The sequence below is a fragment of the Toxotes jaculatrix genome, chromosome 8, assembly GCF_017976425.1.
Source record: "Toxotes jaculatrix isolate fToxJac2 chromosome 8, fToxJac2.pri, whole genome shotgun sequence".
In the NCBI taxonomy this organism is placed as follows: domain Eukaryota; kingdom Metazoa; phylum Chordata; class Actinopteri; family Toxotidae; genus Toxotes; species Toxotes jaculatrix.
The window spans coordinates 28,174,125-28,199,526 of NC_054401.1; the positions used below are offsets into that span (position 1 = coordinate 28,174,125).

At 41.0% G+C, this 25,402-nt stretch overlaps 1 long non-coding RNA gene across 1 annotated transcript; it reads right to left on the bottom strand.

Annotated features, from left to right (window-relative positions):
* Nucleotides 1-16,901: 16,901 nt before the first annotated feature.
* Nucleotides 16,902-18,486, bottom strand: LOC121186349. Its single transcript, XR_005894448.1, has 3 exons — nucleotides 18,364-18,486; nucleotides 17,090-17,806; nucleotides 16,902-16,999 (listed from the first exon to the last, which is right to left on the bottom strand). It is a non-coding gene; the product is annotated as an uncharacterized LOC121186349 (long non-coding RNA).
* Nucleotides 18,487-25,402: the final 6,916 nt, after the last annotated feature.

The window sequence follows — 25,402 nt, forward strand, 5'->3', positions numbered from 1 at the left end:
ATCTTTTGTTTTCACTTCCTTGGCTGTTCCCACGTGTGTGTGTGTGTGTGTGTGTGTGTGTGTGTGTGTGTGTAAAGCTTTTTTTTTTCTTCTTCTTTGTTGAGAGAATTTCCGCTTCTTGACACAAGTCTTACACAGGAATGTTAATGTGATGACAGAGTGACAACACCTGCATGAATAGTTGATGCTGTTCCCTCAGGAAGTTTATAAGAGCTGTCACTTCAAGGGATTTGGTTGGTTTTTATTGTGTGTTTAAGGGTAACCCATTCCCCCGAATCAGCCAGTGAGTCCACCACTTTGATCCAGACTGACGATCCTCTGCTACTATTGGACTGGAATGAAATTTTGTACAGACATTCATCATTCGTGATCTTTACAGGACAAATAGTGCTGTGTTTGGGGATCTCCTGACTACTCCTCTTTGGCCACTGTAAGGTTGACATTTGATGGAAAGTACTGAGGAAGTAAAGAGGGACTACTCTGTATGAAATATCACTTTATTTTGGGATGCACAACAAAGGTGATGGTGAGATAGTGAAGTAATGAGGGACCACTCGGTAACTACTCGGTTGTATGTATCACTTTACTTTAGAGTGCACAAAAAGAGTAATGTTCTAGTGAACCAGTGAGTAGTTCCTGTTTTACTTTTGTGCTGCACAGCAGTGGTAATGAGGAACAACTCTGGAGAAAGTGGTCAGTATGTGGATTCACACATATTTGTGAACTACTTATTCCCTCATGATTCATTAATAAAATATCTCCCAGTCTGTGCTGGAGTAACTCATCATTATCTGCTTCATAATCCTGGACTCTGAGTCATTAAGGAACTATTTTTTAACAGCTTATAAACTGTCAGGTTGTTCCTGAATCATTTCTCAATCGTTCCCTAATAACTACACACAAATTTGTGTACTGTATCGTTACCCATTTGGAGTCGTGTTTCTTGACACTTGACAAACAATAGTCCAATATTCACCAAGGTTTAATGAGAGCTGTGACACCGAACTGAACTGTATCCAGTTCAATATCACTGCTGTAATAAAAGCACACTTACTGTTTAGTCTGTTTTGGAAACGGCAGAGCCAGAAAGGACAAGGACTGTCTGAGACTCTAAAAGATGGCTCCTTTTTCTCCTTATCCTGAGGTATCCTCCTGTGTTTGGATGGTCAGGGATAATCTGGCATTTACCTGGAACTGAATCAAACTTCACTTTTTATGGCTTTAATGCTCGACTCCTTTGGCGCCCTCATCAAACAGGTTGCCGTTTTGGAGTGAGCTCAGGAGCGTTGTGCATGTTTTCCCAGTGAGATAGGATTTTGTGTGTGTCTGCAGATGTGTGTGTTCTCCCTGCTAGGAAGCCAAAATGACTGCAGTCTCTCAGCGGACAACACTTTGATTGCATGTGTGGACAAAAACCAGACAAGACTGGAGATATACTGTGCGATGGCTTAACCACAACGTATGTGTGTGTATTGGCGCTCATGTAGTATGTGTGCATGCACAAGAATACTGGTGAATGAGTGTGGCTTTGTGTGTGGCAAATGTCGTGTGAGAGCAGAGAGAAATTAACTCTGACCAGAATTATAGTGTATTACTCAATCTAGTAGTGCTGCTGACACAACCCTCTAATTACTTTGACTAAATGAGTCTCAGGGCGGCAGCCTGAATAAAAAAAAAGAAAAAAACTGGGATGTGCTTCTCTACTAAACCTCTGCTCAGTGCTGTCTCCATGTCACCACTGTAAAATGTTTGGTGGGTACAGAAAATCACAAGTAGAATAAAGTGAAACAACACAGGCAGGAGTGTGCAAAGTCTTGGTGCTGTAAATCAAAGAAAAATAGTTAAACAATGAATAATGACTCAAGCACTAGCATGAGTCAGCAACCAGAACCATGACTCCATAAACACATATCCAACATGTAGGCAGCTTCTTTCTACTTTGAATAAAGGTCAATGCCTACACACCCACTGCACCTGAGTGGACACCACTCAGCTGGGGATGTATTAATAGAATAAAACTGGATAAAACACAGTTAGCCAGGATTGATGTTAATCATTGTTGGCAACTCGGTGACTTTCTCACTAGATTTGTTGACTAAAACGGCGCAGCAGCGGTGTTCAGTGAGTGGGGGAGGGCAGCAGCAGCAGCCAGTCATCAGCCAGACAGAAATGTGATTTACCGGTGAATGTGTGTAACTAACAACTAAGCATGGATCCCCATTGTTTGTCCAGGAACCTTCTCATTTGTTTTTTGTTCTAAATTATGTAACTTGACTCAACAAAAAAGAGGCACTGGTACAAATATATCTGGATACATAATGTCTGGTTAGCTTCCATGCTGGCTAGCTATCTGGCAGTTAGCAAAACAGCTAACTTGGAGAACTATTCTGACTGGCTAGTGCTAGCATGTTCAAAACTGACTAGCCCGTTAGCAGTTAGATCACCAGCTACTAGTAGTTTGCCAATTAGCTCTGTGAGCAATTACAATGTTGCAAACTTCTAGATCTATGGAGGATATTAGCATCTTCTCTGTGCCACTAAACTGGAGGATAAATAATGTTTTTACTTTATTTACTACTATGCTAATATAGTTGTTATTTTACTTTTAGCTAACCTAGCTAAATTCTATAAACCAGCACAGCATCATGGATGCATTGTTATGCAGTGATTTATTACTGTATACTTAATGCCCCTCGTGTTTACACTGACAACATCCATCGCCCTGTAAATGAGCCATGCACCCACACATATACAGACATACTGAAGACAGTGAGATGGCAGGGCTGCATTCTTCCAGCACCACTGAGCCTCAGTGAACAGAGAGAAACAGAGGCTAGTGCTAGCATGTTCAAAACTGACTAGCCCGTTAGCAGTTAGATCACCAGCTACAGTAGTTCGCCAATTAGCTCTGTGAGCAATTACAATGTTGCAAACTTCCAGATCTATGGAGAATATTAACGTCTTCTCTGTTTCACTAAACTGGAAGATAAATAATGTTTTTACTTTATTTACTACTATGCTAATATAGTTGGTATTTGACTTTTAGCTAACCTAGCTAAATTCTATAAACCAGCACAGCATCATGGATGCATTGTTATGCAGTGATTTATTACTGTATACTTCATGCCCCTGGTGTTTACACTGACAACATCCATCACCCTGTAAACCAGCCATGCGCCCACACATATACAGACATACTGAAGACAGTGAGATGGCAGGGCTGCATTCTTCCAGCACCACTGAGCCTCAGTGAACAGAGAGAAACAGAGGCTAGTGCTAGCATGTTCAAAACTGACTAGCCCGTTAGCAGTTAGATCACCAGCTACAGTAGTTCGCCAATTAGCTCTGTGAGCAATTACAATGTTGCAAACTTCCAGATCTATGGAGAATATTAGCATCTTCTCTGTTTCACTAAACTCGAAGATAAATAATGTTTTTACTTTATTTACTACTATGCTAATATAGTTGGTATTTGACTTCTAGCTAACCTAGCTAAATTCTATAAACCAGCACAGCATCATGGATGCATTGTTATGCAGTGATTTATTACTGTATACTTCATGCCCCTCATGTTTACACTGACAACATCCATCGCCCTGTAAACCAGCCATGCACCCACACATATACAGACATACTGAAGACAGTGAGATGGCAGGGCTGCATTATTCCAGCACCACTGAGCCTCAGTGAACAAAGAGAAACAGAGGCTAGTGCTAGCATGTTCAAAACTGACTAGCCCGTTAGCAGTTAGATCACCAGCTACAGTAGTTCGCCAATTAGCTCTGTGAGCAATTACAATGTTGCAAACTTCCAGATCTATGGAGGATATTAGCATCTTCTCTGTGCCACTAAACTGGAGGATAAATAATGTTTTTACTTTGTTTACCACTATGCTAATATAGTTATTATTTTACTTTTAGCTAACCTAGCTAAATTCTATAAACCAGCACAGTATCATGGATGCATTGTTATGCAGTGATTCATTACTGTATACTTCATGCCCCTCGTGTTTACACTGACAACATCCATCGCCCTGTAAACCAGCCATGCACCCACACATATACAGACATACTGAAGACAGTGAGATGGCAGGGCTGCATTCTTCCAGCCCCACTGAGCCTCAGTGAACAGAGAGAAATGTCTTAGATCACTGTACTCTGACATGTTTGGCTGACCTGATAGGAATCCACTGATAAGACATAAACAATACAGCACACTGAGAGCACCAAGCCAAGAGTGTAAGAAAACACACAGGAGTGTCAGATTAAGAAAAACAACGTAAACAAGCTGCTCAGGTTACAGCTGCTCCATCTCACACGTTAGAGCTTAGAGCCTCTATATGTGCCGTATGCTTGGACTACATATGCTATTCTATGTTATGTCCAACACAAAGATTTTCCTAATGACTACCTGTGTGAGATAAGACCAAATGGCAGTCAGAGGATGGTGAATGATTGAGCGTGAGCTTATGTATGTACATGCACAGTGTGTGTGCCGGTGAGTATGTGGAGAGCAGAGAAGCGTCGAGAGTGTTGATGGGATCTGTCAGCATAGCCAGTCACTGACAGGGAGACAGAGAAACCTGCCCAGTGAGACATGGCTCCTCTGTGTCTCCTCAGCTGGAATTCCTGGGAATTCCAGCCAGCTCAGATTGTTATCAGATCCAAAGACACCCTGCCACTCAGCCAACTTTTTCTCTATTTTTACTGAGCCAAATACACCCTGCACCAGAGGTGAACAACAAATCCTAATAAATATTTTTAACTTTTAGCTAATCATCAATGTAGTGATATTTACCACAAGCAGAACTGTTTTGTTTCCTATTAAATACCCAAGAAGTGAATGGTTCTGGGTGGTTTTTGTCCATGGTGATTTTTTGTCATTCTTTTGTTGTCCTTTTGAAACGGAGATGGTCTGACAAGTTGCTAAATTAAATTGCGGGAATAACATTATAACCAAGATACAAGGTGAGGAGTCAGACTTTGTAACAACAGATACTCTGAGAGGTGCTTGAACAGCAGAAAACCTTCTATGGGAAAATGTTAAAAAGATGGGAGGCCTCCCTCAGCTGACACCAGATTCAATAAATAAAAGAACTGACTCGCCTTTGTCTGAAATTCAAGAATTAAAGATTAGTGTAAAATATTCACAGTCACACATAAATGGCATTAAGAATGGTTTGGCCAAGCACTCTGAAGAGGGAGTTAACCTACAAAAACAGATTCATGAAATACAATTCACGCTGCCTTTAAATGATGGCTCTGAGAGTTTGGATGTTCCGCAAAAACAAACACAGAGGAACAACTTGGTCATTGAAGGGCTTAAACCTGATCATGCACATGAGACTGAGAGTGAAGTGTGTGAACCATTCTCCTCAAAGATCAAAGTGGATATACCAGCAAGCAAGAAGGCAAGAGCAACAGACACTGCAGTTTTGAATAGAGTCATCTTATTTTGAAACCATGGGGAGATATCATCATAGATCTCATTCTTTTGTGAGTATGATTTTATAACAGATGTAGAGCGGGTACAATGGGGAAGCGTGTGTGCAATATACATTGTTGCCTTTCAGCTGTTTACAGAATTGATGGTAGAGGTGGCTGATGAGCATCCATCCATTAGGAAATTAACAACTGAAGCAAGAAAAGCTCCTTGGCTGGATGAATTAATGGCTCAGGGAGAGAAAGTTAAAAAAAAAAAAAAGAGTTGGCAATTAAATGTAGCAGCTGAGTGCCCCACAGCCTGGAAGGCAACAAACGTTATTCCTTTACCCAAAAACCCAAAGAAAATACTTACAGGTGTCAGTAGCCTGTGCTTTGTAATTTACAGGAAAGAGTAGCACTTGATCAGATTTCCCACATTTTTTTTTCCTGAAAACAATTCAACATGCCCAAATTTTCATTTCAACTGCCACCATTACTATTGTAGTCTGTATATGTGTTGTTCTAAAATATGTGTGATTGTTCCAATAGTAAGCAAGGGTGTTGGGTGTAGTGAACCACTTGCCAATTAAAGTGCAGTTCTGTGTAGTATAATGTGCATACTGCACAGTGTATATCCATGTACGTGGATGGATGGATGGGGTATGTGTGTATGGTTCATGGTTCCCACTAATGATGGCAAAAAATAAATCAAACACTGTTGCAGTCTTAAGCTTCTAATCTATAATTCATAGGCATCTCCACTTTGACATGCATGCAGGTTTCTGAGGTGTGCACATGTTGCTGTGGCAGCACACACTCTCCAGTCTAACTGATCAGTCAGCACATCAGAGGATAGGAGAACAATGGTTGTTTGAGCTAACCGCTCCCATCTCTGAAATGAAAGCACGTGGTTGGATAATACTCAGTTGTTGTTTTTTTCTTTACATTATTTGAAGTGTCATTCTCACCAATGATGCTCTCTGTCTGTCAAACACATGATGATCCAATTAAATGACCCATGACCCCTTTAAACCCTTGACCTCTCACATCAGTGTGTGTACACGTTGTTATTGGACAAATCAAGCTTCATTACATCCTCCATTTTTCCCAATCAAATATCCTTTGATCTCAAAGCAGCTGACTGTGTGTTTACCTGTAGTGGATTCCATTTTGGAAACACAAATGAAAAAAAGAGTCTGAAGACATGAAGCAACATTTGAAAAATTGTTTGCAGATGTGATTTATATAGGGTCCAAGATTTTTATCCCGGCCTCCCTTTGATAAAACTGACCCACAAAAGGAAACATTTACTCCTCTGCACAGGGTCCAGACATTTTTTTCCTTCTTTCCAGGCCCAGCTGCATATGTAAAGACGCTGCTGAATGACTGATCCGGCCTTCCTGGCTATCTGGCAGCACATCTATTAGTTCAGCTGCTAGGTTGACTTGGATAGATGACACGCTGGCTTCCCCTTCCTACCTTTGTGCCTTTCTCATTCAGTATGGACATATGCACCAGTACATCTGGAAACAGCCCCAGTGCACATTGGGCCAGGGCTATAATAGACACCTGACCTGAACATTGGACAGGAAGGGCATGTCCAATATAACATCAGCTGTGACTATTAGATGAGAAAATGCATCTGTGACAGGGGATTATGTGCAGTAAGCATACATTACAACCGTCTTGGCTGTCAATCTGCATTAACCCTGTGGTACAAAAACACAGGTCACCTTCTGCCAATAGTAATTTTTCACAAATGTAGCATTAATAAGTGTAAAAAGAAGAACGAACGGCCACAGAATATTGTACTTTTGGGCTAAATTTTACTGGCTCATTAACAGCCATTATTCATTACACTCCGCATACAACAGTACTAACTAATGATGATTTCGCCTTTGTCTCACTTAAACTAAGGCTGAAAGTGTAAAGTTTATCCTGAGGGTGCTGCTAGAGGAAAGGACTCAGGGGTCATTAAAACCAACCAAAAAGGTTCATCCTCTTGGGAGCACAACCTGACAATTAGAGTAGAAGATGTAGTATCTAGAGCGCAAAGTTCATACTACCAAAAGCAAAGAAGAGTTTTCAGTTTCAAAGTTTTCTGTAGCTCATTGCATTTGTAAGGAGCACAGTACCTGAAAGCAGCACAGTGCATTGTGATACACGAGTCAGGGGGCGGAGGGAGAGGCATACATATACACAGTATCACCATGATCAAAAAAGATTTATTGGAAATTGTTCGGTGATCTTCCAACTAACAGAAGAGAAGCAAGCTTTGTCTATCAAAAAAAAAAAAAATTCAACCTCCAGTTTGCTTGTCACGTGGTCTTGAAAGTATTTTAAACGCCCCACAAATTCAATTTGTGAACCTTGAAGAGTATGAATAGGGGCAGTAGGCTGTGCACTCTCAGTGTCCTTGAGAATAGCATACTTTTTGTCATTTGAAATGTACCAGACTCGGACTGTAGTCACATAAAATAATATATCATCAGCATAAAAATGAACATTACAATTTGGAGTGGCAGAGATGATGCTGTTTATGTGTTATAGAGAATAAAACAGGACCAAAAATAGACCCTGAGTATCACACAGAGAGTCATAAAAAACATTTTAAGGGACTGGATCGTGTAGTCCTAACAAGGGTAGTCTCTGGTAAATTATTATGATCAACAAAATCAAATATTTTACACCGGTCTATGAAAAGTGCAGCACAGCGTTGATGGTTGCCCAGGGCATTAACAGTATCCTTTAGTACACACAATACAACTGGTGAGCTGTGGCATGATCTAAATCTTGACTGCTGAGGCTATGGTATGTTTTTTGTTTCTAGAACCAATTGCAATTAGAGAGAGAGAGAGAGAGAAATCTCACAAGTGGAAAAAAAAAATGCAAAAGGCTCATCCCAAGGGAAATACAGTATAAGAAGATACATGGGAAAATTCAAAGCAATCTTCCTGTTAGCTTTCGTTATTTCTTATAAAAGGTTTGGTTTGATTGTTTGCCTTTGGTCACCAAAACCTCTTCATTTTTATGGCACCATGATCCACAGAAAACTGTTAACCACAGGCGAAGTGACCTGACAGCGTCACTAGATAAAATCATTTCAGAGGTGGTGTATTTGCTTATGAGGTCAATGGGTTTTCAGGATGCTAATTAGATACAGCTTGTCAGTGCCCAGCGCAAGCAACATTTCTGTTTGTAATTTCAAAACAAAAGCACAGCAGAGCTTCTAATAGAGATCACAAGAAGAGTTTTATATGCACACAAAAACATTCTTTGTTTTTTATTCTTCATCCGTGCAAAGGATGTGTTTGCTCTCACAGCTTCTTTACATGTTAGAGACAGGGCTAAAGATGAAATTGTTTATAGTTTTCAGTGTAGAAGACTTTCATCTGAGCATATGTCTGTTGTTTCCTCATTAACTTATTTTTATATTAACACATTTAACAAAATAAGTTCAGATGGGGCTTCCCCTCATCTGTGTTCTCTGAGAACCATCTGCTTGGCCTCTATCTGAACTCTGGCGGGGCGTTCTGTTCGTTTCTTTAAGAGACATTCTATATTCTTTTAGTTAGTGGCAAGTCCAAGAAGAATCACATGCTCATGAGATTTTATCAGGCAGGTTCTGAACTCTCTTAGGTAACTTAAGTACGTACATAGAGTGGATCAGGTATGATTTATGACAGATCTGAACTTTAGAAAGGATGAAAAACTACTTGTTTTCCAGAAAGTTTGATTTGGTTTTTGTATAATTTTATGCTGTGCTTTTCTAATTATATACTGCTTTGCACAAGAGGATCTAACTCAATAAGCAGGGTGCCTGGAATAGAAGGTGTCATGTGTGTCTCAGGAGTTTATCTTTAAAACCAGTTTTTTTGTGTCTCAGTTGAAGAGGTCATTGTTCAGTCATAGAGAAAGTCTTTGAAAAAATGTTTTATGCAGCGATTTGGACATAAAAGTTCTGCACTTAACACCTGAGCACTGTGATTTATTTACCATGATTTAGTTACCAGCTCTCATTGATGTTTCTCCAGTTGTCAGTCTCTGCGGGTTCATGTAAGGTTGAAGTGAAACAGATCAGCTGACAGTATAACCAGTTTGGTCTGACAACGTTTCATAAACTGCAGTGTCTCTTAAAGGAGGAACACTAAAAGGTAACAACAAGAAACTGGCAGTAGCTGGAAGTCAAACTGAAATTTTCATAATCACCTTTTATGTAAGGAAAAAAACTTTTAAAAAGTTGAAACGGTCTCAGTTACTGTTGCAACACAATGTCATCTGGCGAGGCGCTGTATTGAGCAATCAAGCACATGCAAGAACACAACCCAGGTATATTACTTTATAACACAAATCCCATATTTACAACACATGAAAACTTTCTTGAGTGGTCTGTGAATATTAGAATTCTGAGTTTAAACTCAGAATTCTAATTTCTTTTTTTTCTTTTTTTACATGTGGCTCTAATCAAAAGCCTCATCAAAATCAAATAAGTTATTCTCACTGTGCAGCGCAGACCGAAGGACGACTGTATGTAGGCCTCCGCTCATATGTATCATTCATATGTATCTTTGATTAAAGCAGCATATTTCCATATCACAGCGCTGTACATGTAGGCTAATCATAATCAAGTGGAGAGTGGATTAAAAGGAGGCATTCTTCTTGAGTAAAGCATTTAGAGTAATTAGCTTCTATTAGGGCCAAATTCTAAATACTGATATAGCTCTTCTAGGACGAAAATAAATGCATTGATAGCCAGAAAGGCCTGACATCAGTCAGACGTGCTGTCATCCACAGAGCCCATTTCATGGTGCCAGTATCTTGGACATCAGTGTTCCAGTTCCAGTGTTTCCAGTGTTGGTAGGAGACTACCATAGCAGTTATCTTCACCTTGCAATATGTCCAACGCCACAGTGAGCGGTTCCATGACTGTGAAACATACCTTAAACGAATTGATGCTCCTGTTCAGTGATGGCTTTGGTATCTGGTCGACTGCAAAGACTGTTCAACTATGGGATGGGAGAGAAAATCAGGTCGGTGCCGGTGGAGAGCACTTGTCCAGCGTCTGTGAATGTTACATGTTGATGTTCAACTCCCTCCTCCTCAGAATCTGATACTGCAGTCTCATACGTCTTGAAAGCCATGATGAAATTCATCCCATTGTCTGCGACAGTAGCAGTGACTTTGCATGACAGTCCATGAGTTGAATGAACCTGTTCAATGTCACCAGCTACGACACTGCTTAATTCTTTTGCAGAATTTCAGCTTTCTCTTAATAGTACTTGGATGGAAATGGATGGTGTGGAGGCCTGGGCATGTGGATGGGTGGGTACACTGTCTGTTCAATATATAACTCGTGGCAAGAATTTCTCACGGTGAATGAGTCAGTCTTCATACAAAGTCGCTCTTCAAGCCTTAACTGTGAATCCTTTAACTTGTCAATCAAGTAGAATTAAGTGTCTCAGTCGTGCTACTGTTAAATGGTGTATAAACATAATCATCACCTTATTCATTCCAAATAGTTTTTGCTTGTTTCATAAAATGTTGTGTGACAGTTTTCCAGAGTCAACTTGTGTTTGCTCCAGTCCTCAAAAAGCGTCCTTGTGATAATGGCAGCAATGCATGGCACTGGAAATAGCACTGAGGCCATAACTTGTACCCTTGTGGAGTTGAAAGGTATGTGTTAATCCATCTGACCTTCACAGGGCAGAAGAAGGACAAAAACAGAGTCACTGAAGGGGTTAGGGTGCCAAACTGATCTGGCAGAAGTTCAGAGAGACTCAATCTCTGCTACAAAGCAGGCCAACGGAAACCAATTTAGCCCACCCAAGGTCATGGCCTGTAGGCAGCTGGAGCAGAGACAGCAGCAGAGTTCTTTTCTCTGTCATGAAACCTCAACAATCTCCTCAAATATTAATCCCCAACCATTTGTACAATGGAGGGAAGGTAGTTTCAAATGTAAATTTTTTTACTTTACAAACCAAGTTATACAGTAAATACCACACAAGGAGGCAGTGTGTTCCCCATGCTGTGTAAGATTAGTGAAATCCTTCATGTGATTTGAAATTCTAAACATACCATGGTTTCTCATTAAAGGTCTTTTATACTGTTTGCTTGGACTTGGTCAGTGGAGACTTGTCTTTGATGTTCACTGTGGTTCCTGAATGATGATGATGTGAGATGGAGAGTGGAGCGGACACACATACGCCACAACAAACACACAAAGAAGAGCAGACGGGAGGGTGACCCACAACTGATGGCCGCTAACATACTCTGTCCCTTTCAGCCCAGTCAGCTCAAAGTTCTGCCAGCGGCTCCTACAGGCTTCACAGTTCATTACGTACGAAAGGAGAAACAACACACTGACGGTTTGGTTATTTTTAGAACCGCGCTACTGGGACTAAAAAAGGTAAAACTTGTCCTGGCAGTAACAGTAAAGTCATAGAGTCAAAGAGAGGTCAGAGAGGTTTACATTCATGAGAGGAAGCATGTGCTTGGCATGCTAAGTATGACTAAACTGATTTCTACATTTCTTGTTAACAGGTGGCAATTGTGGCTTTGGGTGACTCAAAATCCCTGTTCAACCTCTGGGGACCAAACATTTCCATACCAGCTTTGATGTAGTTATGTCAGGACTAAAGTCTCTTGACAAAAAAAGTTGAAAACTGACGTGAACACAACACAGCAAAAACAACTTCCCTCATTGCTTTTGAGAAATTCAAAATCTCTTGGGTACAGTATAACGTTTTAAGTTTTGTGTTCACAGAGACGTATTACAAGTGGAAATATTACTAAGAGGTGTAAACGCGTGGACCAGGGTGGAAAATGAATCTGTTCTCCACTGCACTTAAGTTTTTATTTATCTCCTGTGCTGCTCACAGAGAGCTCACAAAAAAATAAGTGATTCTGAGCGTTACTAGTTGAGACTGCAGCTGGACATCATGTAAAAAAAAAAAAAAAATAGACAGACTGTTACTGTGTGGCCGCTATGTGTCACTCACCTTTTAAACAGAAACAGTTACTGTGAACTACACATTGTTTTCTTGACAGATCTCAGGATAAACAGATGGATTTAACAGCAGTTCTGGCCTGTTCTGGTGGTCTTGGCCCAGTTGTTCACACCAGCCTCAATAAGCCAATATAAACAGTCCAGAGTTCATTTGAGCCAAAGCAAACAGTAAAGGTGTTAAAGCACACTAACTGTTAGAAGCCAAAGGTACAAGTTGAACTTCCTGCCTTCTGTTCCTCCTCTTGTCCTCCAACAGCCTGAGTCTGTTGCTGTGATTCTTTTGGTTGGACTTGGGTCTTAAGAGCAGTTCATGGTTCAGGGTTTAGTGTTCATGCGACAATTGATTGTTTGGAAAACATTATTCCTGAAACATCCACTGTGGATAAACTGGGCTATAAGGGATTCATTTTGTCTATTAATAAAAAAAAATTGCCAAGAAATGTGGGATAGCAACCATCCCACAATAACTGCAACCCAAAATTATCATCATTCCACAATATGACAAAGTGCTGCAACGGGAATGGCAAAGGCATGTGATTTTCATTTGAAATCACAGCTTCAGTATTTGTCTATGAAGGAAATGAACACCATCGGGCCATTGCACGTTGTCAAAGAAAAGAATCTACACCATCTTTCCCACTCCCAAACATGGCCAGTTTCTTACTGCATAACTAGGGGGGGGCCAGACAGATCCCCTGTTGTTTTTGCTTTCTTATAAGCGGAAACCGATTCAGCCGTTATTCTCTTTCAGTAGAATAATAAAAAGGCACTGTCCAGCTTGGTGAATCAGTGAGTTTGGGAAACACCAGGAGCACATTCAATGTATAATTAATATGTGGCAGAGTATTCATTTTCAAATGCTGCAACTGGATCCATGAGAGAGATGGAAAGTCTGCTCCAGATTTCTAAGCGTCGTAATACTGAGCTCAGTAATGACTTCAGGTCATCTGGGGTTAGCTGTTAAGGATGAACAGGAAGCCAAAGAGCATGGCTTACTTAATCACAGTGCAGGTCCTTTATTGGAAAAGGGCAGGGAACAAAAAAATAATAATAATAAAAATAAAAATAAAAAAATAAAGACCCCAATTAAAAGAAAAAAAGTTTTTATTATAATGGTACTTACACAGTGAATTCTAGTCACACTAAAGAACAGGACCACAATTTTTCCTCAAAATGTAACACGTTTGTAATTCACATTCACATTCAGAACTTCAATTCAGAATTTTTGACCATGTGAGTGGTATGGATTTAGGGATGGCATGTCAACCAGTGCATCCACGGTTTTAATCCAGACTGAAACGAATCCTCGACATTTCTTCTTCTCACATACTAATTGAGCGTTGCGCTCTGATAATAATGTCATGAAGGACAGTTGTAAGGTATGGATGTCGTCAAGTGTTAAATAAATAAAACTGACTGAATAACCACTGCATAGCGCACTTCTTTATGGATTTACAGCATGTTGGCGGTAACCCACTAACTGAACGCAGTCAGCATTTAACACCTTTAGTGACATCTCATGAGTAATATAATTGAACTGACATTAATTGAGACTTTCATGTGGAAAGAGTGTGCTGTCACAGCTTCACCAGTCAGCGAGGCGTTGGAGTTAAAAAAGCCCAGAGAAGGCCCTGTTCCAAAACACGGCTGAATTAGAAGTACACTCTCTTCCAGATATTTAGTGTTGCAGATTATTCTTAACGTTTGGTACTTCTGTTCTTTAAATATCATGATGGAGGGTAAGTACCTTATGCATGGACACACAGTCCACAGCATGAGCTCATATATTAGGATTTGCTTGTTTGGCTTGCATTCAGCACAGCGCCTGCACTCTGAGCTGGAAAAAGTCATAAACTGAACCACAGAGGGAGGTCAGGCTCTGTGCTTTTTCTTCTTTCAGCTTTCACTTTGACACACAGCACAGTTTTTCCTTTTACAACATATTTGCCTTTGATATGATCCGGGGTCAGGCCCCTTGTTGCTATTAAGACCCTATAAAGCAGGGGTGCTAGCGCCAGATTGGCATTCTATATCCCCCTGAAACCAAAACCTGAGCACTGCAGGCCTGGTTTGCTGCGATGCTCACTTGTGAAATGCATGATTATGCAAACCAGGGTGTTTACCTTGGATTACAATCAATATCTAGGTGCCCTGTGAGATTTTGTATTAAAGCGAGCGGCAGCAGGTGGCTTTACCCTGTGAAGTGGGCAGCGGCTGTGTGGAACAGCAACCAGGACTGTGAGTGCCAGATAAAAGATGAATTATAGATATCCAGCCCCAGGGCTAAACGTGGAGGTGGGTGTGGTGGGGGGGTTCGGAGGGGTGGCGGATAGGGGAGGCAGCGCATGTCTTGAGTAATGACTCTCAGTGGTACTGCTCGAAAAGGTGAAAAGGTGGGCATACGTGTGGAAAGCAGATAAATTACAGGATGTATTTTTGAGTTAAGAAGGAGAGATGCAGGCACATGGCTCATTTATCATGCTGTGAACTATTAAAAAAAAATAGTTCAAGAGGCTGTTAAAGATGTGTCAGGGACAAGGATTTTTTTCTCCAGTAGAACAGAATTACAATTTGGAGCTGCTCAACTTCAAACACACTGCAATACCTCAGAGAGTGACGGGCATGTAATTTCAACACTGTGTTAGATGTGCTGTAGCTCTGACTGTGATGCTGCAGCTGTGCAAAAGTTGTTAAATGTATACCAGCTATTAGAATGACATGAGTTTCACTGAGCTCTGCGCAGGATGGTGCAGCCCGAATTCCCAGGTGAGCCTCCATTACTCCTCTGCGAGTCTTTGATTTTTCTGCAGACCCACATAAGAGAAGCGATTTAGGAAAATTCGTCAGCAAACCTCAGTGCTGATGTGATAGAGCTGCAAAGCATCGTATTTTTGTTGATTACTATGATGTTACGCAGAGTATCTTTGTTGATTACTATGAGGTTCATTTATTTTGCAGAGTTATTATACACTGGCCACCATAACAACTTTAAATGTACCAATGAAATGCACCTAAAATAATATCAGCTTACACACTTCTTTTCTTAATCTGTGAAAGACATGAAGCCAACATTTCAACACACTAATTAAAATGACCATAAATTAAAATGCAAATTACACAAACAGACTGGAGGAAGAAGTGTGTGTGTTGTTGTGGGGTTTTCACCAGCGCAAAAGCTGCTCAAGAACACAAACCACAGACATGTATGGAACCTTAATATACTTAGTATATAAATGCTAAAGGAGCACCAGAGATCACTGTACACATTACCAGTGTACCAGTGTTTGGCAAAAACATGAATTTAACCCACCACTTTGAAGTGTTTCAAGATACCACTGAAATGTTTACAGCCTGGCTTCATCATAAACATCACATAGTCACATCATGTCTCATACTGATGGACACCATCACAGTCTCTTATTAAGTGTATTAAATGTGTTGTAGCATTCTGCTAATACAAATACATTCAGTCCACTGCCTTTTACCTCACACCTACACAAAAGCTCCATTTGACACCATATAGTTGTATGCTATAACAGCTCGTGTTCATTACTGTGTTAGTTGTGTTTCCCTGCACATTCACAGTTCACCATATCTCATCTTTGTATTCTCCACCATACAGAGAAAACAAAAGCTTACACCTGGAGAGCAGATTTGTTCTTGCAGTTACCAATGTCAGATTTTTACTTCACTGTAGTTAATAGTTGCATAGCAACCCAAAGTGCATGGTGCAGCATGAACCTGTGTTAGTATAAACACAGCAGCTTGGAGTTAAACAGGAGAAGATAATGTCCTGTGCGATCATCTCATGAATCTGTCTGTGTTCAAGTGTTTTAAAGATGTGGCTACTCGAACTATGAACTGCTGGAGAACTTAAAATCTGACAAAGCATTATATTTTCAAACTCATATGTTTTGGATGTAGATATGTTAACATCAGAAACACCTAGGTAAATGGCAACAGCACCGCTAAAGAGGAGTGACTCAGTTTCTATTCCTTCTCTGCAAAAAACAATGATTTTGTTGCCATAGTTTACCTCAGAGGTGAGGGAACGGTGGTTACAGAGGGCAGACACACAGTTATGAGCAGCACATGTTCAATACTGTGCTAATTTTTTAGGCAGTTTAGATTCTTCTCCATCACTCAGTACCATCAGGGAGGCATCTGATCAGTCCCTATTTCATTCTGCAGCAGGACAACGACCCTAAATATACAGCCAGAGTCATAAAGAACCATCTTCAGATACATGAAGAACAAGGAGTCCTGCAGCAGCTTTACTGCACTTTGTATGAAGCTAACTGATGAATAAAAAAAACATTCACAACATTGTTTTTGAATGAATCCTCACTTTGCTTTTATTGCCTCAAACATCTGGACAGTATTGTAGCCTATATACACAGTACACAGCTGGAGTCAGGAACTCAGAAGGGACCCAAAGGCAGGAGGTAGATGGAGTGAGGGCTGGTGAGGAAGGAAGTGGGAACGAGGAAGGGCAGTGGGGAAAGCCTGGCTGGTGGAGGTTGGCTTGACGCTTGGGGACAGCTGGCAGACAGGCAGGTGAGTGATGATCCTGAACACAAAAGAAACAGGTTAGAAAATGCAACGCATAAGGAAAACAATCCACTCAGAATAACAAAAGCCGGCCTGGAACATGTTTTACCAGTGTGTTTGAAACAACAATCTGGTGAAGACTGGATGGAGAGCTGAGGTAGGCATGCTGCAGGTGATGAGCTGATGGATGGCAGGTGTGCAGGTAATCAGGGAGCCAGGAGCAGGAAGCAACGCCCACACCAGCACAGACACACACTCTGTTCTGAACCACCTACTAAAGTACTGCCTACTACATACTCAGTGACTATGTACTGCATACTACCTACTAATTGGGCGATTAAATATGCCATTACCAAGCTGACTGTTCACATTGAAGGAAACAGAACGTATCCCACAATGCATTTTACACCAACTAGCAGCGACAGCGACAATTGGTGGGGATTTTAAAGCAGGCTGAAAGCTGTAGGCATATTTGCTTACAGGACTTTAATATGTCACTTTATTAAGTTAATTTTTTTTTTCAGGCAAGAAGGAAAACCATGCAGACTTCCAACATGTAGTCAGTTTGTCTAACAAACACCTTGTTTGTAAATCTGCTGCAACGGTTTTGGAGATTTGGGGAGATTCACTGATGGCCGGGTCTGAAGAGACACAATGCATTATGGGGCAGTTAAGCATGTCCAGTAAGCTCACGGCACATACTCAGAAATTCTGTCTAGTGTACATCTGGGCATTTCTCTGGGCATTTTCATAGTATGTTCATAGTATGAACAGTACGTTAGTAAGAGGTTCTGAACACAGGCCCACACAGAGAGAACAGCAAACTCTGTAAATACAGGGAAGGAGGAAAACATGAGGTGACACTGGGAAACTGCTGGGGGTACAGCCACCGTACAGCCGTAACAGCTGGCAGTTTATTAGGTGCATCAAGCTAAAACTAACTCAGTCTAACACAACAGTCCTGCAACAAATCCTACTGTCATAAATGTTCAGTTTGTGTTTAAATTGTTTTAGAAAGCTGCTGATTTAACTTTATGACCATTTTAGAGGCTGCAGTTTGTCCTGATGTTGAACTGTTTTGCATTTTACAGACAGGTATTTTTGTCCACCTCATTTATATCAGTGAGGGTAAATGACAGAAACACCTCTCTGTATAATGCAGTATGGAGAGCACACCGCAAAGACTGAAGGTGTTAGTGCTGAATTGAGAACATGGCTGACATGCAGACGCAGCACAGCAGGTACTGCAGGAGTTCACTGACCAAAAAAGTTCAAACTAAATTCAATAAGAATGTTTTTTTGTTACAAAGCAAACCCCAAACCTGGTGCCAGACTACGGCAATTTACTGGAGATATGAGGTACAGAGGCACATGGTCACTTACATCTTAAGTCTTTCACTGCTCTCATGGTGCTGTTGCTGGGTCAGCTGAGGTGACAGAGCTCTGCAAGCTGACTGTGTTGCCTTCTCACAATGAAGCCATCACGCATAAAGAAGCCAGTATAACAACTCCTGCCTAGGAGCAATCTACAGTTAAATCTCCTCTACCATACAACAGGCTGACTGCCTACCTGATGATCCTGATTCTTACCAGCAGGTGACGTTCATTCTAATCAGGGACCAGCTTGTAATGCTGAACAAAAGCCACTGTTGTTGGATACACCTGAGCTTGTAAACACTCCTGAACGACACCAAGGAAACAGGAACCAGTTTGTAACTTCTAACTCAAACCTGCAGGATGTCATTTTTAACACAAAGAACGTTTCAATAGAGTGGCGATTAAAAGGAAATTTGAATTTATTTCAACCAGTAAACCAGGCTAAAGTCCTGTGGGACAACATAATAAAACCTAAAGGGCTCCTTGGCACGTATTTGAAAAGCAGAATCAGTATCATGTTTTTAGCAAAGACCGAAAATTAGGCAGGGGTGAAGGAGTTCTCTTGTAGGATCGAGATCATTAAAAATGTGTAGAAGTACGTCTAAATTTCTTACAAGACTTTGAAATCATTGTTACCTCAAGGTCTAACTAGGGTCCTTCAACCATCACAAACACACACAGATCTTATTTGTAGTAACAAACCTGAAAGAATGAAACAATCTTTCAGTTAGGTAACAGGTACAGATCTGAGACCACCTCACCTTCCCATTCACTTGAAGGTGGTCTCAGAACCTTTTACAGTCCAGTAAAAGTATGTTTCACATTTCTGTGAATTTACTAGTACATTTAATACTAGCAGTAGTTGTACAACTACTACTAGTTTCATACACTTCCCATTTTGACATGTTTTGCGTTAAAAGAAATGAAATTCCATTGAGGTCATGAGGCAGAGAGTCTTTAATTATTGCTGAAGCTCCGAGTGGAGACACCACTGTAAATGGATAATAATATGCAATGATTATTGATGTACAAGCAGGCCGAGCTGCTGCAGGATTAATGCTTTCGACATCTCACATGTGAGGAGCAACACTCATCATTTTCACTTCCCACTATGCCTATGTGAGGCATGTGCAGGGAGGCAGTGTGATGATTGCTGCTGTGCACAGATGAGATATGTGATATGATGCGTGTGTGTAAGAGAGAGAGAAAGAAAGAAAGAAAGAAAGAGAGAGACAGAAAGAGAGAGACAGACTGGGAGATTTTCCAGTGGTGAGGAAAAAGCTGAGCTCAGACTTCAAAGGTGTGTCAGGGCATGCAGCGCTCAGCCAGCCTGGCGTAGATGCCAGCTCTGTGTGGTCATGTAAATTTCATGACAAGTATCTATCTATATAGCTATCTAGTTATCAGTCTACCTTCTTTCACATGCATCTTTTTTTACACTTGCAATTCTCTAAGGGTTTTGTTTTAACAAATACTCACCCACAAACACTCATTAAAGTCCGTTTTACATCCAAACATGTGCACTCACATGTCTCTTTCCCTATGTGGTTTTTCCAGTGGTGTATTGTATTTCTCCTCGACTTGCCAAGCTGTCAAATGCAAGCCAAAGCTTCACTCCACCTCTTTATTTTACCCCTCCTCTTCAGCTCCTTCACCCTGTTGGCCCTGTGTCTTCCACACCTCTGTAGCGTTTGCCTATCCAGCTCTCTGAACCCAGATCTCTCTGGGGCCAGGCTGTCAAAGTGAACCGCCTGAGAAAGCTGGAAGCTCACTGAACACAGCAAGCAGGGCTGGAAAGTCTAAAAACATGATTACTGAAATAGAAGTTCACCTTTACTTTTATTTAAGTGGAGGTGAAATTAAAGGGCTGCTTATGTTAAAGCAAAAAGGAGCGTGCATGAAATGTACAGACCTTTTGAACTCAAGGTTGGTTTTTGCGAGTTTTTCAAAGCCAGATGTTGGTGTTTTCAGGAGGCTACTCAGCATGTCTGTTATACCATACATGTTCTGCAGAGAAAATCATTAAATGTATCCTCATTTGAAATGATTTAGTTAGATTTCCACAGTCCTCAGGTTTTTAACACACAGTTAATATATGGATGGATAGAGAAATGTGTTGAGTCTGAGCATTAGTGTAAAATGCAGTTCATTTTATGTGCACTTCCAGCATGAGGGTAGAAGCTTAGTGATGTACTGACGACTCACATGGTTTGCTCTTGAAGTACTATGGCTGATCGCAAACATGCTAGCCAGCATGGAAGCCTATGCAAATCGGTCACAGTAGCTTGCTGGCTAGCTTGCTAACCGTTTGGTAGCACGTTTTTGTAGAGCAGCTTATCCTCCAGCAGAGCAGGGTAACGGCTGATAGGTTCTGATAGTTCTATTATCTCATCATCGAGATGCGTAGGTATCGAGCGTAGAACGCTTCATCATCCCGTCGAAACACGAAGCTGTGGTCTGCATAAAAATGATAACTAAAGAAATCAAAGTGTTACTTTACTTACTTTGATAATTATGTTGTGTCAACAAAAAAATTACCAATTCATATGTGTGTTGCATCATAACAGTAATGTGCAGCACTGAGTAGCTTGCTGTTAGTTCGGTAATATAACAGACCTGTAGGAGCATACCAGTAGTAAGTGCATTGTAACAATAACAATTTGTTGTCATAGTAGCAATAACAATAACCTGTTTGGGAACAGGTTTAGGTTTAAGAATAAAACCTACTTGGTTGGGTTGAGGGAAAGATTTTGGTTTGGGTTCCTCCTGGAGTGCCGTGGTATGTGACAATGGTGACAGTACGTTCCACATAACCGGAAACCTCCTTGGTTGGACTCCAGAGCCCCAGAGACCTTTGTTGAATGTCACACCTCTTCACAACAATTCAAATTCGTGCATCCAAGCTCAAAAAAAGTTCAATATTAAGGAAAAAAAAATTCATGAATTCAACTGAAATGGACTGATTTTTTCTGGGAAACATCCCCATTTTAAATACTGGTGAAAATGGTAACACCACATTTTCAAAGGATTTGGTCACTTCCATTACTTTGTTTCTTATTATGAGCGCAATCATTTTTGAGTTTGTCTCACCAGGGTTCCCATAATGTTTGGGCTGATGTTTACTAAACAACACATATACAAGTATTATGTTGCCCTGGAGACAGTGAGTTAGGTGTGGACACCTAACTCACTGTGCTATCTACTGAGAGTTCCTGTTTGCAATTACACCATGGAGGCACAAACAACAATTTATGTCTAGGCAGACATCAACACTCATCACTGCAAAGAGAACGGTCCACTGATTCCTGCAAATGTCTATGATGTCTGAGTGTTCACCACACGAGTTGTGTTGAGTTTTGTTTCTTCACATTCTTTGAATCACTTTGAACCTGTACCCAGATATTCACAAAAAAATGATTCTGCAAATCAACTTTTTCATTATTTCACAAGCTTGAAATCTTTTCGACTCTGATTTGATTCCACCCAAACCCCTTTGTACAGCTGCTGTATTTTTTGGAGTAAGTTTAAAACATCTGCAGTTACTTAAAAAAGTACAGATTTAGCCATTTTGCTACATGGATAAACATAAACACATTGCTTGTCAGCACTCCTGTGGTTTCATGCTAAGCCTGTCTATTTAAAGTGAAGTTATTACTTTGTCCTGGTATCTGATGGAATGGAGTGGTTTTTGGATACACTTATAAGATCTTATATTCATTAAGTCTGTGTGTGTGTGTGTATGTGTGTTAGGGATAAATATTTGGCATCACTATGGCCCTTGTTGTTTGTCGTAGATTATACAAACTGAAAGAGATCACATGAATATGAATGATCATTATATTAGTGGTCTTGTGGCGTGCCTGTGCAGGGTGGTCTGAACTGAAGAATTCCTGCACTGGAAGAAGTCCTGTGGAGAACCCACAAAATATGAACTGTGAAAGGAGGAAACTGCAAATGTTACTGTAAGAGTTTTATCATTTTTGCCTCTCGAGAGTGGAACACAAAGATGGAGATCAGTCTATTCAGCAACCTACACACCTGGTGTTGAGTGTTCTCATTATCCTGATTCTGGCTACATTGTCAGCAAACAAGGCACATCTTAGTTCCAGACATCCTCCACATAAACTTAAAGTTTATTACTTTACTGATCCCTCAAACTGGGGAAGTTAGTTGTTCTCTGTATTTTACCCACACCACGTGATCCACATCCATTTTTCCACATCCAGGTAAGATGCCCAGGGTACATACCACTTTGTAATACAAGTCATAAATACAGTCCTACTGAGGACATTCATACTCTCCAGTGGACAAACCATTTTCCGTTTGAAGAGTGACGCAACCGTTGAGGGAAAAAAGTGAATGAATGGCTACGAATCATTGAACTGAACTGGACAAAGTGAGTCCACCACATTGACTGCATCAAGGACTGGATAGTGGCACACCATATGTTAGCATAATGTGTGTTTCCTTCAGCAGTATCATCTGAATCCTCTCCTCTGCTTCCTCCCTTGAGGTCTCTGGGTGAGCATGTAGTGTGATAATTAGAAAAGACTGCATTGCAACATTTGCACATTTAAACCCATGATACAGAAATTCCCATGAAACCACAGAGAATGTGTCTTTTCATAATGTTACCATAACTGCCTTTACTTGGCTTTAATGTGCAGTCTGTTAATTGGCGGTGGTTAAACTCTTCCTAGCCTGCACGAGGCTTCACAGACGAGCAATGAAACACAGCAGGTTTCCAGCTACTTCCATTGCTGAATGCTTCTGATAGGTAGCCTTCAGAGAGGAGACAGAGTTTATGTGTGTGTGTCGCTCCACATATTCAGCATTAGCACCATATCCCCATGTCTGCTCATTAGCGGGCTGCGAGAGCTCACTCGGCCAGTTCTCATATAAACAAAGTTGGAGGGTTTTCAAGAAGTGTGTAATTACATGCAAAGCAAGGGACTGAGATGTTAGATTCCTGTCAACACAGTCTGCTATGAGTATATGTGTGTGTGCCGTATCAGTGAACAAGATTTTGTCCAGATGCTATGCGTATCATTTTGTGTTGCTGAAATAAATTCTGCTTGCTCCATAAACGAAGCTGTGACCTGTCACATGCCACTGTGACTGGTTGTGAATAAACTGCTCTTTCCACTGAGTCTTCAGTGATGATGCTGTGTTCATACACTGCAGCACAGTGTTCCTGACTGAAACCCTAGTGCTTCTTGCTGCAAAGAGGATGCTGCAGTCTGGCAGCGGCATTTGATAAGAGCCAGTGTGGATTCAGATCAGGTAAGCAAGAAAAATAATAGAAATAGAATAGAAATTGATTCAGTTGCCCGGTTAGCTCAGTTGCTAGAGCTCGAGACTCAATCTCTTGGGGTTGTGGGTTTGAGCCCCGACTCTGGGCGTCACTGCCTCCCATGGGCCCACCACCTGTAGGAGGTGCCGTAGGACTTCGGTGCATTGTGGACTGGGCGGCAGTCACCCCCGCTACCTGGGCCCAGACCCAGATAAGCGGCGGATGATGACATGACGTAACTGATACATGATTCTGCAGCACGCAGTAACATTCAGCACCATCAGTCCAGGCAGGAAGTGCTGTGACAATGATATAGTACAATAAAATTAAGGGTGTAAAGGTCAGAGTGATGCCTGAGTGTGTGTAACATGTGCATTTTCCATAATGGAGACCTTAGATTGCGTCACATTTCATACGAGTAACCAACATTGGGTATTCTCACTGAAATGTTTACTGAAGGAAGCATACAGATACAAGTGTAGTTACAGTGGGTCCTGGATGTGAGACAGTACATAATAACTGAAGGCACTCAGCTACAGCCAAGTTGTAAAAACTTGGGTTTTATTCTCATAGGTGTGGCCATCAGTTCTAACAGTACCGATAAGATAATGATCCTGGAATGTATCAACACTGCGAAAAAATGTGTCCAACTGTTCAAAAAGAGAATTTAAACAACAGCTTAAACCACATTATCCAAACCTCTACAGGAAACCTCTGCAGGAAGCACAGTCGGTCAAAGTTCAACTAAGGACAGGTCTTTAAACTGTGGTGGATGTTTACAATGAAGCGTTACAATGAAGGCCAAGGTTTTGGACTGATGACCAAAACTTTACCATGTTTCTCTCCTGATTTTCATCTTACATTTCAGATAGCAAAATATTACACTGTATAAATGGGCCTTATCCTCGGGGTTTGTTTACATGTCTAGTTATTTTTAGCTTTGTTTATAACCTGTGCCCCTTCACTCATGAAGACCTCATCTCATGCCAGTGAGTGACACAGGATTGTTTAAATCTTAACACTAATCTTACTCTAACTTTAATCACAGTCTTAACTGTCTAATCTGAACCATACCTTAACTCTGCTGTATCAGGCTTGTGTGTATTTGTTGGCTGTGACTGTTCATCAAATTACACTAACGTTTCAAAGTGAATACATAACAGCCTGCTACATCAGATAGCACTGTTACTTAGTTACTTACTAAAGTACCTCTGCTTGCTCATGTACCTTCCCTAACTTTAATAGGTTTAAATCCTTCAACTCAATCTGCGCCTTTGAGGTGATTTAAATTACTCTGAATGTGAAAGTCTGTGTGAGCAGTCTTAGAGCGATCGAAAAAGAGTGAAATAATATGGCTAAAGAATGAAATTTCAGTCTTATACTTCTGACTGCGACCTGAAACAGAGATGCGTTAGTAGCCTCAGCACATCCAGTTGAAGCCGCTCTCGTTTGACAGGAGTCAAAAGTAAAAGACAAGGAAACGGCAACATGATATGCTGACTCTCCAGCCCAGTAGTCCCAGATGACTAGATCCCTCTGGGCATTCCTCTGTCTTCTGAGAGTCACTTTCAGCTTTGGCTTTGTGTAACTCGGGACCTTCAGGGTTGCAACACAAACCGGCCTTGGTTGGCATTGAGGGCACTGACAAGGAGGATGTGTTTTCTCCATCTGTTTTGACTCAACAATGCACAGACTAACCAGCTCCATGTCACAAACAGAAGCAGGACGCATTTCACTCATCCCCTTTTGGAA